Consider the following 11,209-nt stretch of genomic DNA (forward strand, 5'->3'; position numbering starts at 1 on the left):
GATATGCCTATAACAGCTAAGCGAGCTCTTCCTCAGTGTGAGGCTAGGGAGAGAACCATTCCATTCTGATCTTTGCATTACCTGCAGACTTCACATCGACATTTTTCTTCTTTGAGGTGGAAAGGGACCATCTGACTCTGTTAATTTGATGCTGCAGATGGGGTGAACAGGATTTGACCTAGGAGCATATGTGTGAAAGGTGATACAGTCTAGTGCCTATTCTTTGGGCAAACTGCTTTACCGTATGACGAACATTGAGCCAGTGACTCTTGGTAAGTGTTGCTGCAAGTGACCTAGAACTTTTTTTTTTGGTGTCTGTTCCTTTTATAATCAGGCAGGCAGAAACATTTGCTTTGATCAGTCATCTTTCTATTTTCTTCTTCCTTTACCCCCAGGTACCAGCTTTTATCATTTCCCACAGCTCTGTGCGTACAAACACTATAAACAAGTAGTAAAGTGTCTGAGTCATCAGATATAGTTCCTGGGGGAGTCCAGCAGAAGAGAAGTAGATCCTGATTTTTACTGCTGTTGCTGTGCTTATGTTAAGAATCCCATGACACTGATCTGGTACTCATTGATGAGAAACAAGTTCATAACCAGATGAAGAAGTTCAGGAAAATCAGAATATTTGTAATCTTCTGGTGGGTCTTATGTGCCTGCTAAACAACAGATACATATATAGCAGTAACTCTTTCCCATTGGGTTTTAAAGCAAAAGTGGGAAATAACTGCTGTCATTAACAACTACTAAATTTGCATATTTATTATATTATGCCAATGAAGAGCAGGACTGTGAATAAACTAATGTTATAACTAACAAGGGATGTTTTCTGGCTGCTGCCTTATGTCGAATCTTATTGCTGTGACAATTGCTGGTTTGATGCCTTCCCAAATGCTGCATTTTCAAATGGCTTCTTCCAGGGAAGCATCCTCAAAGAATGCCCTCCAGATTTGATAGTTCCTGCCTTGACACAAATTATGTTTTTTGCCTCCATTTCTACTCAAGTGTTCTTTGTATTAGAAAACAGTATCCAAAGTCATACATGGATGAAATACAGAAATATTCAACGAATGGTCCATAAAATGTGTATAGACTATCCTTCTTCCAATCTATTATTTGCTAAGATGACCTTGCAAACCTGTGAAGCATATGTATTCCAGCTGTTGTTAATTATTTCTGTTGTTGAAAGATAATTATCCAGGAGTGTAAAATAAAGTCAACATCAATTCGATATATTCTTTTAAAAAAGTACTTTCTATGTCCAGAAAGCATGATAATGCACACTGATAGCACACATGATTTACAGTACACCAGATTCTGATGACCATATGATACTGATATTAAATCGGATTTAATATCAACATCATATGGTCATCAGAATCTGGTGTACTGTAAATTAATAAACCTAATCCTGACAGTTGTCCCCTGCAGCTTGTCGTCTTAAGAAACTGATAAGAGAATTTAAACAAGCAGAAGTCCTTGGCTTGTAATAATTTTCTGATGACACTGGACTTCCATTGCCCATGGCAAGGGCATTGACTTAAAAAGAAATCTAGTGAAATCCAGAACAGAGAGAAGAGGAAAAAGTAATAAATATGTCATAACTGAGATTTTTTCAGATGTGAGTTGAAATTTACATGTGGCAAATGGAGTAAGAACTGCAATGATAGATTTGCTACAGATTTCAAGAACTCCCAGTATTGATATTTATGTTGCTGGGAGAGGCCTACCAAAGGACATGGATGCTTTGGTCACCCATTTGTAGTGAAGTAATTTTCAAAAGCCAGCACTAATATGACATCTCCCTGTCCGCACTGCTACACACCAGATTTTCTGTTACCCATGTGGTATGGAAAAAGTAAAGGCAACCCTTTTCAAGCCTCCTGTTTTGAGAGAAACACCACTGTATTATTATTATCGTAACATTCATATCACAGTCCAATAGACATCTTTTTTCAGAGCTTGCTTAACCACCATTGTCTTATAAGAATGGATCAGTTAAGTCATTGCCTAATGCTGTAGCTGATAGTTATTGGTATTTAGTAGCACTAGTAGCTCCAAAGCATACATACATACCTTATGTGATCTTCATATTCATCTTCAGGATCATCTTGTAGTCTGAAGCTCTTGAAAACAATGCCATTATTTACAAGAGCCTTCAAGTGTCTGTATGTGTGTGCACTCGCCACATAACTAAGTTGTTGGTTAGTACTGAATATCACTACCTAAATTCTCCAAAATAAGTTCTTACTTATAACTGGAAAAAAAAAACCCTAAAATGATGAAATTGTGAAATATGTGATGTTCTAATAAAATTCAGGACTTTTTCCTGTTGTTTACCAGAAATTTTTTAACTTGGAGTAAGGTATTTATTCTACCTTTTTTCATGTGAAATATGCAGCATTCACTATGACTAATAAAGTCAAGGACTAATAAGTCCTTTTATAACCTACATGTTGGTAATTTACCTGTGCTAACATTGTTTCATCTAGATTATAGTATTCAATAATTTTCCAGAAAATCTTGTTTGTTTTGTTTTGCACTTCCAGGAATGAAAATTACCTTGGGAAGAGTGTGTCAAGGAGTAAGGTCTTGGAATCTCAGCTGTAAATTTGGGTTGATATTAGAGAGTTTTAGTAGTACCCTACTTGTGGGCAGACACACTGTAGAATAATTCCATTTTTCTGTGGCTTACGTCTCGGTGACTTTGTATTTTATGTGAAACAAGCAAACAAATAAGAAAAAAACCCAGAGCTTTTAAATTTCTCTTTTTGCACATGTATGTTTTGTTTTTGACAAATTTATTAAAGAAAGCAAGTCAAAATTTCTTAAGGTTTGCTTAAGGTATACACTCAGTGGAATCTGGTTCTAGCTGTAGTGACTTAATAGATATAAATGGCTTTTTCAAAACACTTCATCTTGACAAAAAGGTTTGGCAGACAAAATATTGTATGTCTACAATATTAGGCTTCTAGGAGATGAAATACAAAAACACATCTCTTTTTTTAATGCATGGATTCATGCATTCTAAAAGTTGAAAAGCATGCATATACAAAAGCTATGATCGGTAGATCAGACTGACATTCTCTTTGAACAAATAAGAAAGACAGGTTTTAATGATATGAATAAAAATAACTTGCTTAACAAGTAGATTCTTACAAAATAACCTTGTCCCCATTTGTTACAAAGGCCTTAAAGCTCTGTTTTCAAGTGGAATGGAATTTTCAGAGTAAAATTTCAGGTTGTTGTAGATGTTGGGAATTCTGTTGTTTGTGTGACTTTTTGCTCCAGTTTGCCAACTTGAAGACCAATAAGCAAATGGCTGCAAAACAACATGGCTACCCAGAGTGGGAAACCAGTTCGGTGAGCCTTTTAATATCATTGTATTTTCTTTAATAAAAATGGAACAGTGGGTGGAACTGTGATCAGAGGGTGCCAAAATAAGATTTTATTTTTCATAAATATGCTAGGTGTCAAGGGAAGAAGAGGTTAAGTGCTTATTTCAGCTTAAGTACATGCTTTGAGCAGGGTTTGGACAGATGACCTCCAGAGGTCCTTTTCAAAAGAAATTTTTCTGTGTTTTGGTGCTTGATGTATCAACAAAGTATGTCTGCATGTATGAAACAAAATGAAATCATGTTTCTGATACCTTTGCAGACAACAATATGCACAAGTAGGAATATTGTAGGAAAATTAGGGAATGTTCTGTAGCCTCCAGAATACTTCTGTACTTGCACATTAATGTATCAGAACTCATTAACGTATCAGAACAGTTCATGGAGGTCCAAGGAGTACACACATAGGTCATGCTCCTTGATATAGTTCCCCATAATTGTCATAGGTTGTTCTGGCTTTCATTCCTTTGTTAATTTAGCCTTTTCAGGGTCTTCCCAGTCTAGTATCTGTTTAACAAAGCATATTATTGACATTCATCTGCTTCATTATCCCTTACTCCTAGAACATGGAAAGACACAATCCTGGACACTTCTGCTCAACCTGCTGATGGGCTTTGATAAAATTCCCTTGGTAGTTGATGTCCCTTACAACCCCTTGCTTACTGAAGGATTTGTCACAGAGTATGTGAGTCTGGAATCAAAGTTTTGTCATTGTTTATCTTGGACAGGAGTGTGCATCTTGGAGCCTGAAAGTCTTAGGATTTTTTTTGTTGTTTATTTTCAATGAAATTCAGAAAAATGACATGACTGGCAAACTCTTTACTTACTTGAGACTTGTATGCATATGAATGTTTTAATGAATAGCAATGTGAAGGACAGTATAACCATGTGACATAGTTCTCTAGTTGGTATATGAATATCAAATTATGTCAATGAGCTAAGGTTACTTGTTTTTCTCCAACATGTCAATAAATAGAAGTATTACGTGTGCTTAGAGCTCTAATGTAGTTATGTCTCTACAGGATACCAGGATTTAATGTGTTGCATAGAAAGTTTAACATATAGCATAATGCTCTTGCTTACTGTATTTGCAACCATTGTTGGTGTGAAAACTTGAGTTGACTCTAAAAATAACATGCATTTTGCTTCTATTTACAAAAGAAAAAAGTGTTCATTGATTGCCATGAAAGAGGTTTCACAGTCAGTGAGGAACATTGTAGAAACATAATTAGTTGGATGATGATCTAGCATATGCAGGTAGAATCTAACAAATTTAACAAATCTAACAAGTTAATTTGTCTGCCTTAATCTATGTTTCACATAATCATTATGACAAAGTAACCCAGTTTGATTTTATTGTCCAAGAAGCCAAGAGAAATTGTCATTATTTACAATTAAGAATAGTTCAAAACAGTGAGATAATATCAAAACAGGGCCTTGCAATATTATTCTAGCCTAATTTTTCCAGAATCCAAAGTTGTAAAAATTCCCAGGAATTTTGTAATTTAGTTGTCCTATTGCATCCCTTAGGCTTCTTCCTTTTTCCATATTCAGTTCTGATAGCACTATATCCTGACAGCTATTGTATATGCAAAGGAGAAAGCTATTTGGAGGGCAGTGATAAGGTTCATCCTAATGGATGGTTGCCAAAATTACTTTTTCCTGAGTTCTTGCCCTGTAATTCTCAGTGAACTCAGTGATACTGCAGGTCAGTCTCTGTTCAAATGAAAACCACAATGTTTGAAGATGGTCATCTGAAAGCAGAAATGTGTAAATATTTTTTAATCATTTAAGTCTCTATGCCAGCATGTGCTTTCAGAAGTGTCACCTTTCATACGCAGATCCATTTTCTTCTCTCTCCTTGCAATGTAAAAATAAACAATCTTAAAGAATTGTAGATACTATATTGTAGGACTGTAATCAGCAGAGAATATATCCTGCAGTTAATCACTTCGTTCCTGTTCCTTTGCTCCATAGCACAATGTGGTTATTGTAGTTATTGACCAGCTTAAAAGGCATTATTCTGACACTGTGCAGCAATCCTGGTATTTACAGTGGTGCACTGATCCTGCAGTAGCTTTTCAAGTGTGGCTGAGGCTGGCGGCTGTGTTAGGATATGTAGTTCAGTTTTTCATGTTGCATAAAATTGTCATTGTTTGCTGAGACTTTTTCCCAAAGAGTCCTGCTTTGACTGCAGCATTTAAATGCAATGGAATCACAGAAACTAGTAGGGATAGTTGGTGCTCAGCTGATTTTGAAAACCTGGTCAGTTATTTACTGGAACAGAATGAAAAAAATCATTTGCCATGGGAATTAAAAAAATTGTTGTAAAAATACTTGGCAAATTTCATTTTTCCTAAGATAGAAAACCATCTTATACCACTGGTCCTCCCAAAATCTTTCACTAGGTAACTGATGTAGAGGACTAAAAGTGAGGGTGTAATGTTTGTATGATAAATACTCCAACAGACACAGAACTTGAAAAGTTTTGTGCAAATGTTCTGGACCAGCCAAATTGTTCTGTTGTCCTTTCTGAAACCATATATACACACTATCCTCCAGAGATGTTGCCTTATTTTCTCTCTTCAGCCTTCAGCTGGATGGAATTGTGAGGAGCCTGGGAGTACGTTGGTTATTGGCAGAAAAATAAATGTGTCAGGGTACAAACTCTTACATCCACAATTGTGGTGAAAAATCGGATTTCTTATATAGGAACAAAGCTTGTACAATTCCTCTGTATGATTGGGATATACTCTGCAAGAGAGAAATGTTAATGTTTCCTGTTGCTTTTAAAATCTGTGCCTTTTGCTTAAAATCTGTGAGTTTCAGTCTTTTGAACAAATGCTTTTGTTCTGCAACTCACTCAATCATCCAGATTTCTTTAGTTGTATTATACCACCTGGAATGGAAAGAAAAGGAAATGTTTACGGAAAATTACTATCTGCTGGAGGTGAGTTATCAGATCTGCTTTTCTTGAGACAAATGTTGAAAAGAGCTTCATAAAGATTTTTTACAATTTGTAGCTCATTGACAGGTTTAATCAATACTACTGTGGAGGCTTTCAGCTGGGCCCTTCTGCAAAGATCTTTCTGGTGTATGTTGTGCGAGATGGCAATGTTGAAGAGGCTCTCTTTGTCTTAAAAGCAGGCACTGGTATGTTTAAAAAAATGCACGTGTTGAACATAAGTATGAAAGGGGCTTTTCCTCATGCTTTCTTCCTTCATGTGCATACATTTTCAAAAGAATGTATTTTCTTTTAAAATACATCTTGGGTATTTCAAAATACCTAAGGACAGAGGTGGTCTGTGGAGCACTTAGGACAGAGAGTTCTCTGTGTTGTGTGGCAGTGATAAAGAGGAACAGTGATCAGTCTCACACTTAACAATCCAACCAGATGATCAATGTGCTTTAGCAACCGACTTCAGCTGTGGAGCACTCTTGAAGGGTAGGGTCTTCTTCGTCTTTCAGAAGAAGGATTGTAAGCCTGTGAACCAAACTGATCATCTGGTCTATCTTAAGCAGAAGAAGGTATGGTGATCTGTAGTGTAGTTGGTATCTCGAAGCAGTATTTTTCTTTCTTGGTCTCAGTTTCCCTTAAACAGTATCAACCAGCAGAAAGTGGAAAACATGCTGTTGAGAGTGAAGTCCAAAGATTATGATGAGTGCAATTCTACAATCTGAAGCATACCTCACTGGGAGTTTCTCTTTGTTAACACACAGTGTAATTTATGTGTAAAGATGAGGGGGAGTTCCAATTATGCATTTACTGATATGACATGTTATAAGATCATTGACAGCTAATTAGAAACTTCAGAAATTGTTCAGCATTCAGAGACCTTTTGTAATCAAATATAAATTTCAAATATAGGCCTTTGTATCTAACCTTAAGAAGATTCTGTTTTCAGTGACCTTTAGCAAAAAACATACCAGAACTTTAGAGGATTCAAAATGTTGACTAGTTTCCTCATGCACTAATTCCTTTAGAGTAAGCACAAGAGCTTTTAGAAAAAGTTCAGCCATTCACTAACCAGAAATATATATATAAATATATAAAAAGGATATTGATATCCTTTATAAAGGATATATAGGAAGGATAGAAAGGATATATAGGAAAGGATATAAAAGCGTATGTGTATCTCCTTTATAAAGGATAAAGTTATCCTTTTATCACTGTTCTGTAGCTCACGTAAGATAGCCTTGCTGTCTTATTCTAGTTCTTGGTTTTGAGGTGGCCAGTCCTTATTTTTCCAACTATCACTAAATAGTACTGTAGGTGAAAACTTCAGAAGAAGTATACAAAGACTGAGGAACCAATTTCCCAGCCCTGGACAAACTACTTTCAGCTTAGAACTACAACATTTTTTCTGCTTGAATGGCTCCTGCTGTTAAGAAATGCAAGCACCTTAGCTGCTTGTCAGCCAAAGTATCTTGGAAAATTGTGGCTAAGAGTGATACCTAGTGACATAACTATGGGGTAAAGGAAGCAGTCATGGTTTTTGACCAATTCTAGGTGAAAATGCTTGAATGAATTAATTGACACTGCAAAATTCACAATATGATTATTTAAAGAATGTATTACCCTCATTCTGAAGTGAAGTAGTATTACTTTGTATGCAAGACACTGCAAATAACTTATTCAGCAATTTGTTCAAAGCATATTATGAAATGTATTCAATAAAATGTTCACACAGCATTTGATTTGCCTTAGTTCAGAGCAGTAATGTCCTAATTTACAAGTAGGGTAAGGAAATAAAATCACTTCCACATGTTTTGGTTGGTGCTAAATATTAGGTATTACATTTTCCCAGTACCTTTGCTACTTTTACACTGTGTTTAGTAAAATTTAATGTCCAGGAGCAGAGATGATGAGAGGCTGACATTTCTGAATACAACCCTTCCGAACAGTTTGATACCAGGTCAAGTAATCAAATTAGGATATTTCAGAGGATTACTAAAATTTTAATTTCCTCCTCCTTTGATGTCACTTAGAAAGTGGCTAACAATTCCAGCACATCAAAATGTTTCTGAATAATGTTTCTGAAGGCTTTTAGAGTCTTAATTTGAGTGAAAGTTGGTTCTACTTTGCAAAGGCTGTAAGACTTCACACTCATGAGGCTTTTTTACTAAAAAGCTTTCTTTGATAAATGGTTATTTTTGTCAAGACTTCTAAGTGCATTAAAATGCATTAGTCACATGTCGTCTTCAGTACTCATCACTGAAATATTAGCTACTCAGGGCTGAGGTGATAAAAAGGTGCAATGCACTTGAATACTCAGTATTACATTACTTGTTGTCACGGTACCAGTTTTCAGGGAGAGTTCAGTCAAGGGAAGTTCAGTCTGTGAAAAAAAAATTTACCAGTCTATCCTTGCTTCTTCTTTCCTCTTTATTAAGCTTCTGAACGTGGAGAGCTGGCTGGACAATTCCCCTGACTATTTCTGTTAATTTAAAATAATTTTATTCAATCTAAGCTGACACCATCAGTATCTGAATTCACGAGAACCTTCTGGAAATTCAGCTTATCCTGTTCCCCCTGTAATGCTTCAGCGTCTCATACTGTAAGAAATCCTACGCACTGTTGGAGGCCCTGTTAAGTTTCTGCAGTGAAAATGCTGGACATAATTTAGTTTTCTGGTAGCATTGAAGTAATGAGTCAACGATGAGCATAAACGTTGAAGAAAAGCTTGCCTGAGTTTCCCAGCTGAGAAATAAAAGGGACTGATGGATGCGCTCTGTATTTATTGTGTTAAAGAATGCAGATTTCAAATGTTATTTTTTTTCTTTTAGCTTGACTGTTCTTGCTAACTGAGAGACTTCACAATGAAGCCTTTTTTCCTCCTCACCTGGCAAACACTGATGTGCATTTTTTTTAAGAAAATGAGTGGTTATGATTTGTTTAGGTGAACTCTTTCCTATGGCCTTGTAATGTATCAGGCTACCCCAGTATTTTCCTACAGAGAAGACAGCACATGTTTAAAGCCACAGATGAGCTGACTGGTCAGTCCAGAACAATAAACATATAATTGGCATTCATTCATGCAGTCAAAATAATAATTAAAAAAAAGCCTCAAGTTTTGGATTTTTTTTTTTTTTGTTAATAACATTTAGAAATATTTTGCTTAAATGTTTAGAGTAATTTCTGCAAATACATTCCTTGTACTAATGTAGAAACTTGCAGTGGAATATTTCTGCAGCTTGCCATTAGCATTGATATAAAGAGGAAAAAGAGACAAACATCTGAGAAGAAAGCTATAAAACAATGTATTGTGACACCCCAGACACAGGTACATGAGATCAAAGTAAATTGCAGCAATTCATCTTCTGCTTGTTAAATGTATATAAAGAACTTTAAAAGAAAATTACAAACTTTTCTCTCAGCCCATAAGGCTGTAATTTCAGAAGGTAAGAAATAAACCTTATCATTAATTAAGTATTAATTATGAAGGGTTTATGTACTCAGTGACACTTCTAGAACTGTGTTTTTCCTCAGCACGATATTCTCCTAGATATCTTCTCTAGGTTTCAGGGTAAGAAGAGATTTATTTCTCTTAAAATACAATAAATCAAAAATGGATCATATTTGCCAAATCATTCCCCTTAAATATGTTTATTATTTTCTAATAAGCAGTAATATTCACTAGTTAGTCTGCAGTGTGTTAGAAGTACATCATAAATATGTACTAACACTACTACTGCTAGTGAACTATGACATGTCATTTTTAATATTATGCTGAAAAATTTTGAGTTCTGCCATCAAGCATCATTTTGATCTCTGTCTCATTAACAGACTTTACTTAAGATGTCATTCATTCAGAGTTAATGGGAGGAATAATTAAATATCCTTTGTGTAGTAGTAGTTGAAATGGTAAGAAGCCACCAGTGAGCTGTGTGGGAAGATCAGTTAGAATTTACACTGTACCTGGTAGATGAAGGTTTGCACTGAATGTGTGCTTGAAACTCTATTTTTGTTAATCTTTGAGGCAGAAAGTGAAGAGAGCCAGTGGAGAATGAAAAAAGTCATCAGTAGTAATGGAAAGGATTATCTCCCCAGGAGAAATGGGGATCTTTCCATTGTAAATAGACAATTTTATAGCAAAGAAATACTTGGATTGAACAATCAATTGCTCCAGCTAAAGGAGCCAACTGATTCTAATATTGGCTAGTAACTTTACTTAAAAAAATGAGGTCAACCTCTGTCCACCACACTGCAGCCGTGGTTAACTCAGATTTGGTTGTAGAGCTGGAGTCTGAACCTCTGTCAGATCTCTGAGTCTGTCCTGACTATGTTGTCTGGTTTACAGCCAACCACAGTTTTTCTGCTAAGGCTCTGTCAGGCTACGTCCTAGTTTCAGAACAATATCTTCACTATGTTTCAGTCCCCAAGGGCAGTATCTACACCAGATTTAATTAAAACTGGGAATGCTAATCAGCGTGTCTTCCTGTAACCATGAGATTTCTAAGACCTTGACTGCAGTCACCGTCCCAAAGTTAAGTGGCTTTTGCCTTCTAACATTGTGGGAAAAATTGAAATAATGCTCCTGGATTACAGATCCTGGAGTCTGCAGTGGCAATGTTCCTTACAGCTGAAACTTCTGAATAGCGGGAAGTTCATTTGGGGATACTATGTCTTCGAATATCTCAGTAGAAGGGTTACATAATTGTGTTCTATAACAAATACCCTTCCTACATTTGCAAAACATAAAATAACAGCAAGACTTTTTACTGATGAATATGTGTAAGAAAGATAAAAATGACCTTGAATAATTTAATGCCCTTTTTTGCAATGAATTAGATCACATCTATGGTATGATACC

Source organism: Strix aluco, chromosome 15 (genome assembly GCF_031877795.1).
Source record: "Strix aluco isolate bStrAlu1 chromosome 15, bStrAlu1.hap1, whole genome shotgun sequence".
Taxonomy (NCBI): Eukaryota; Metazoa; Chordata; class Aves; order Strigiformes; family Strigidae; genus Strix; species Strix aluco.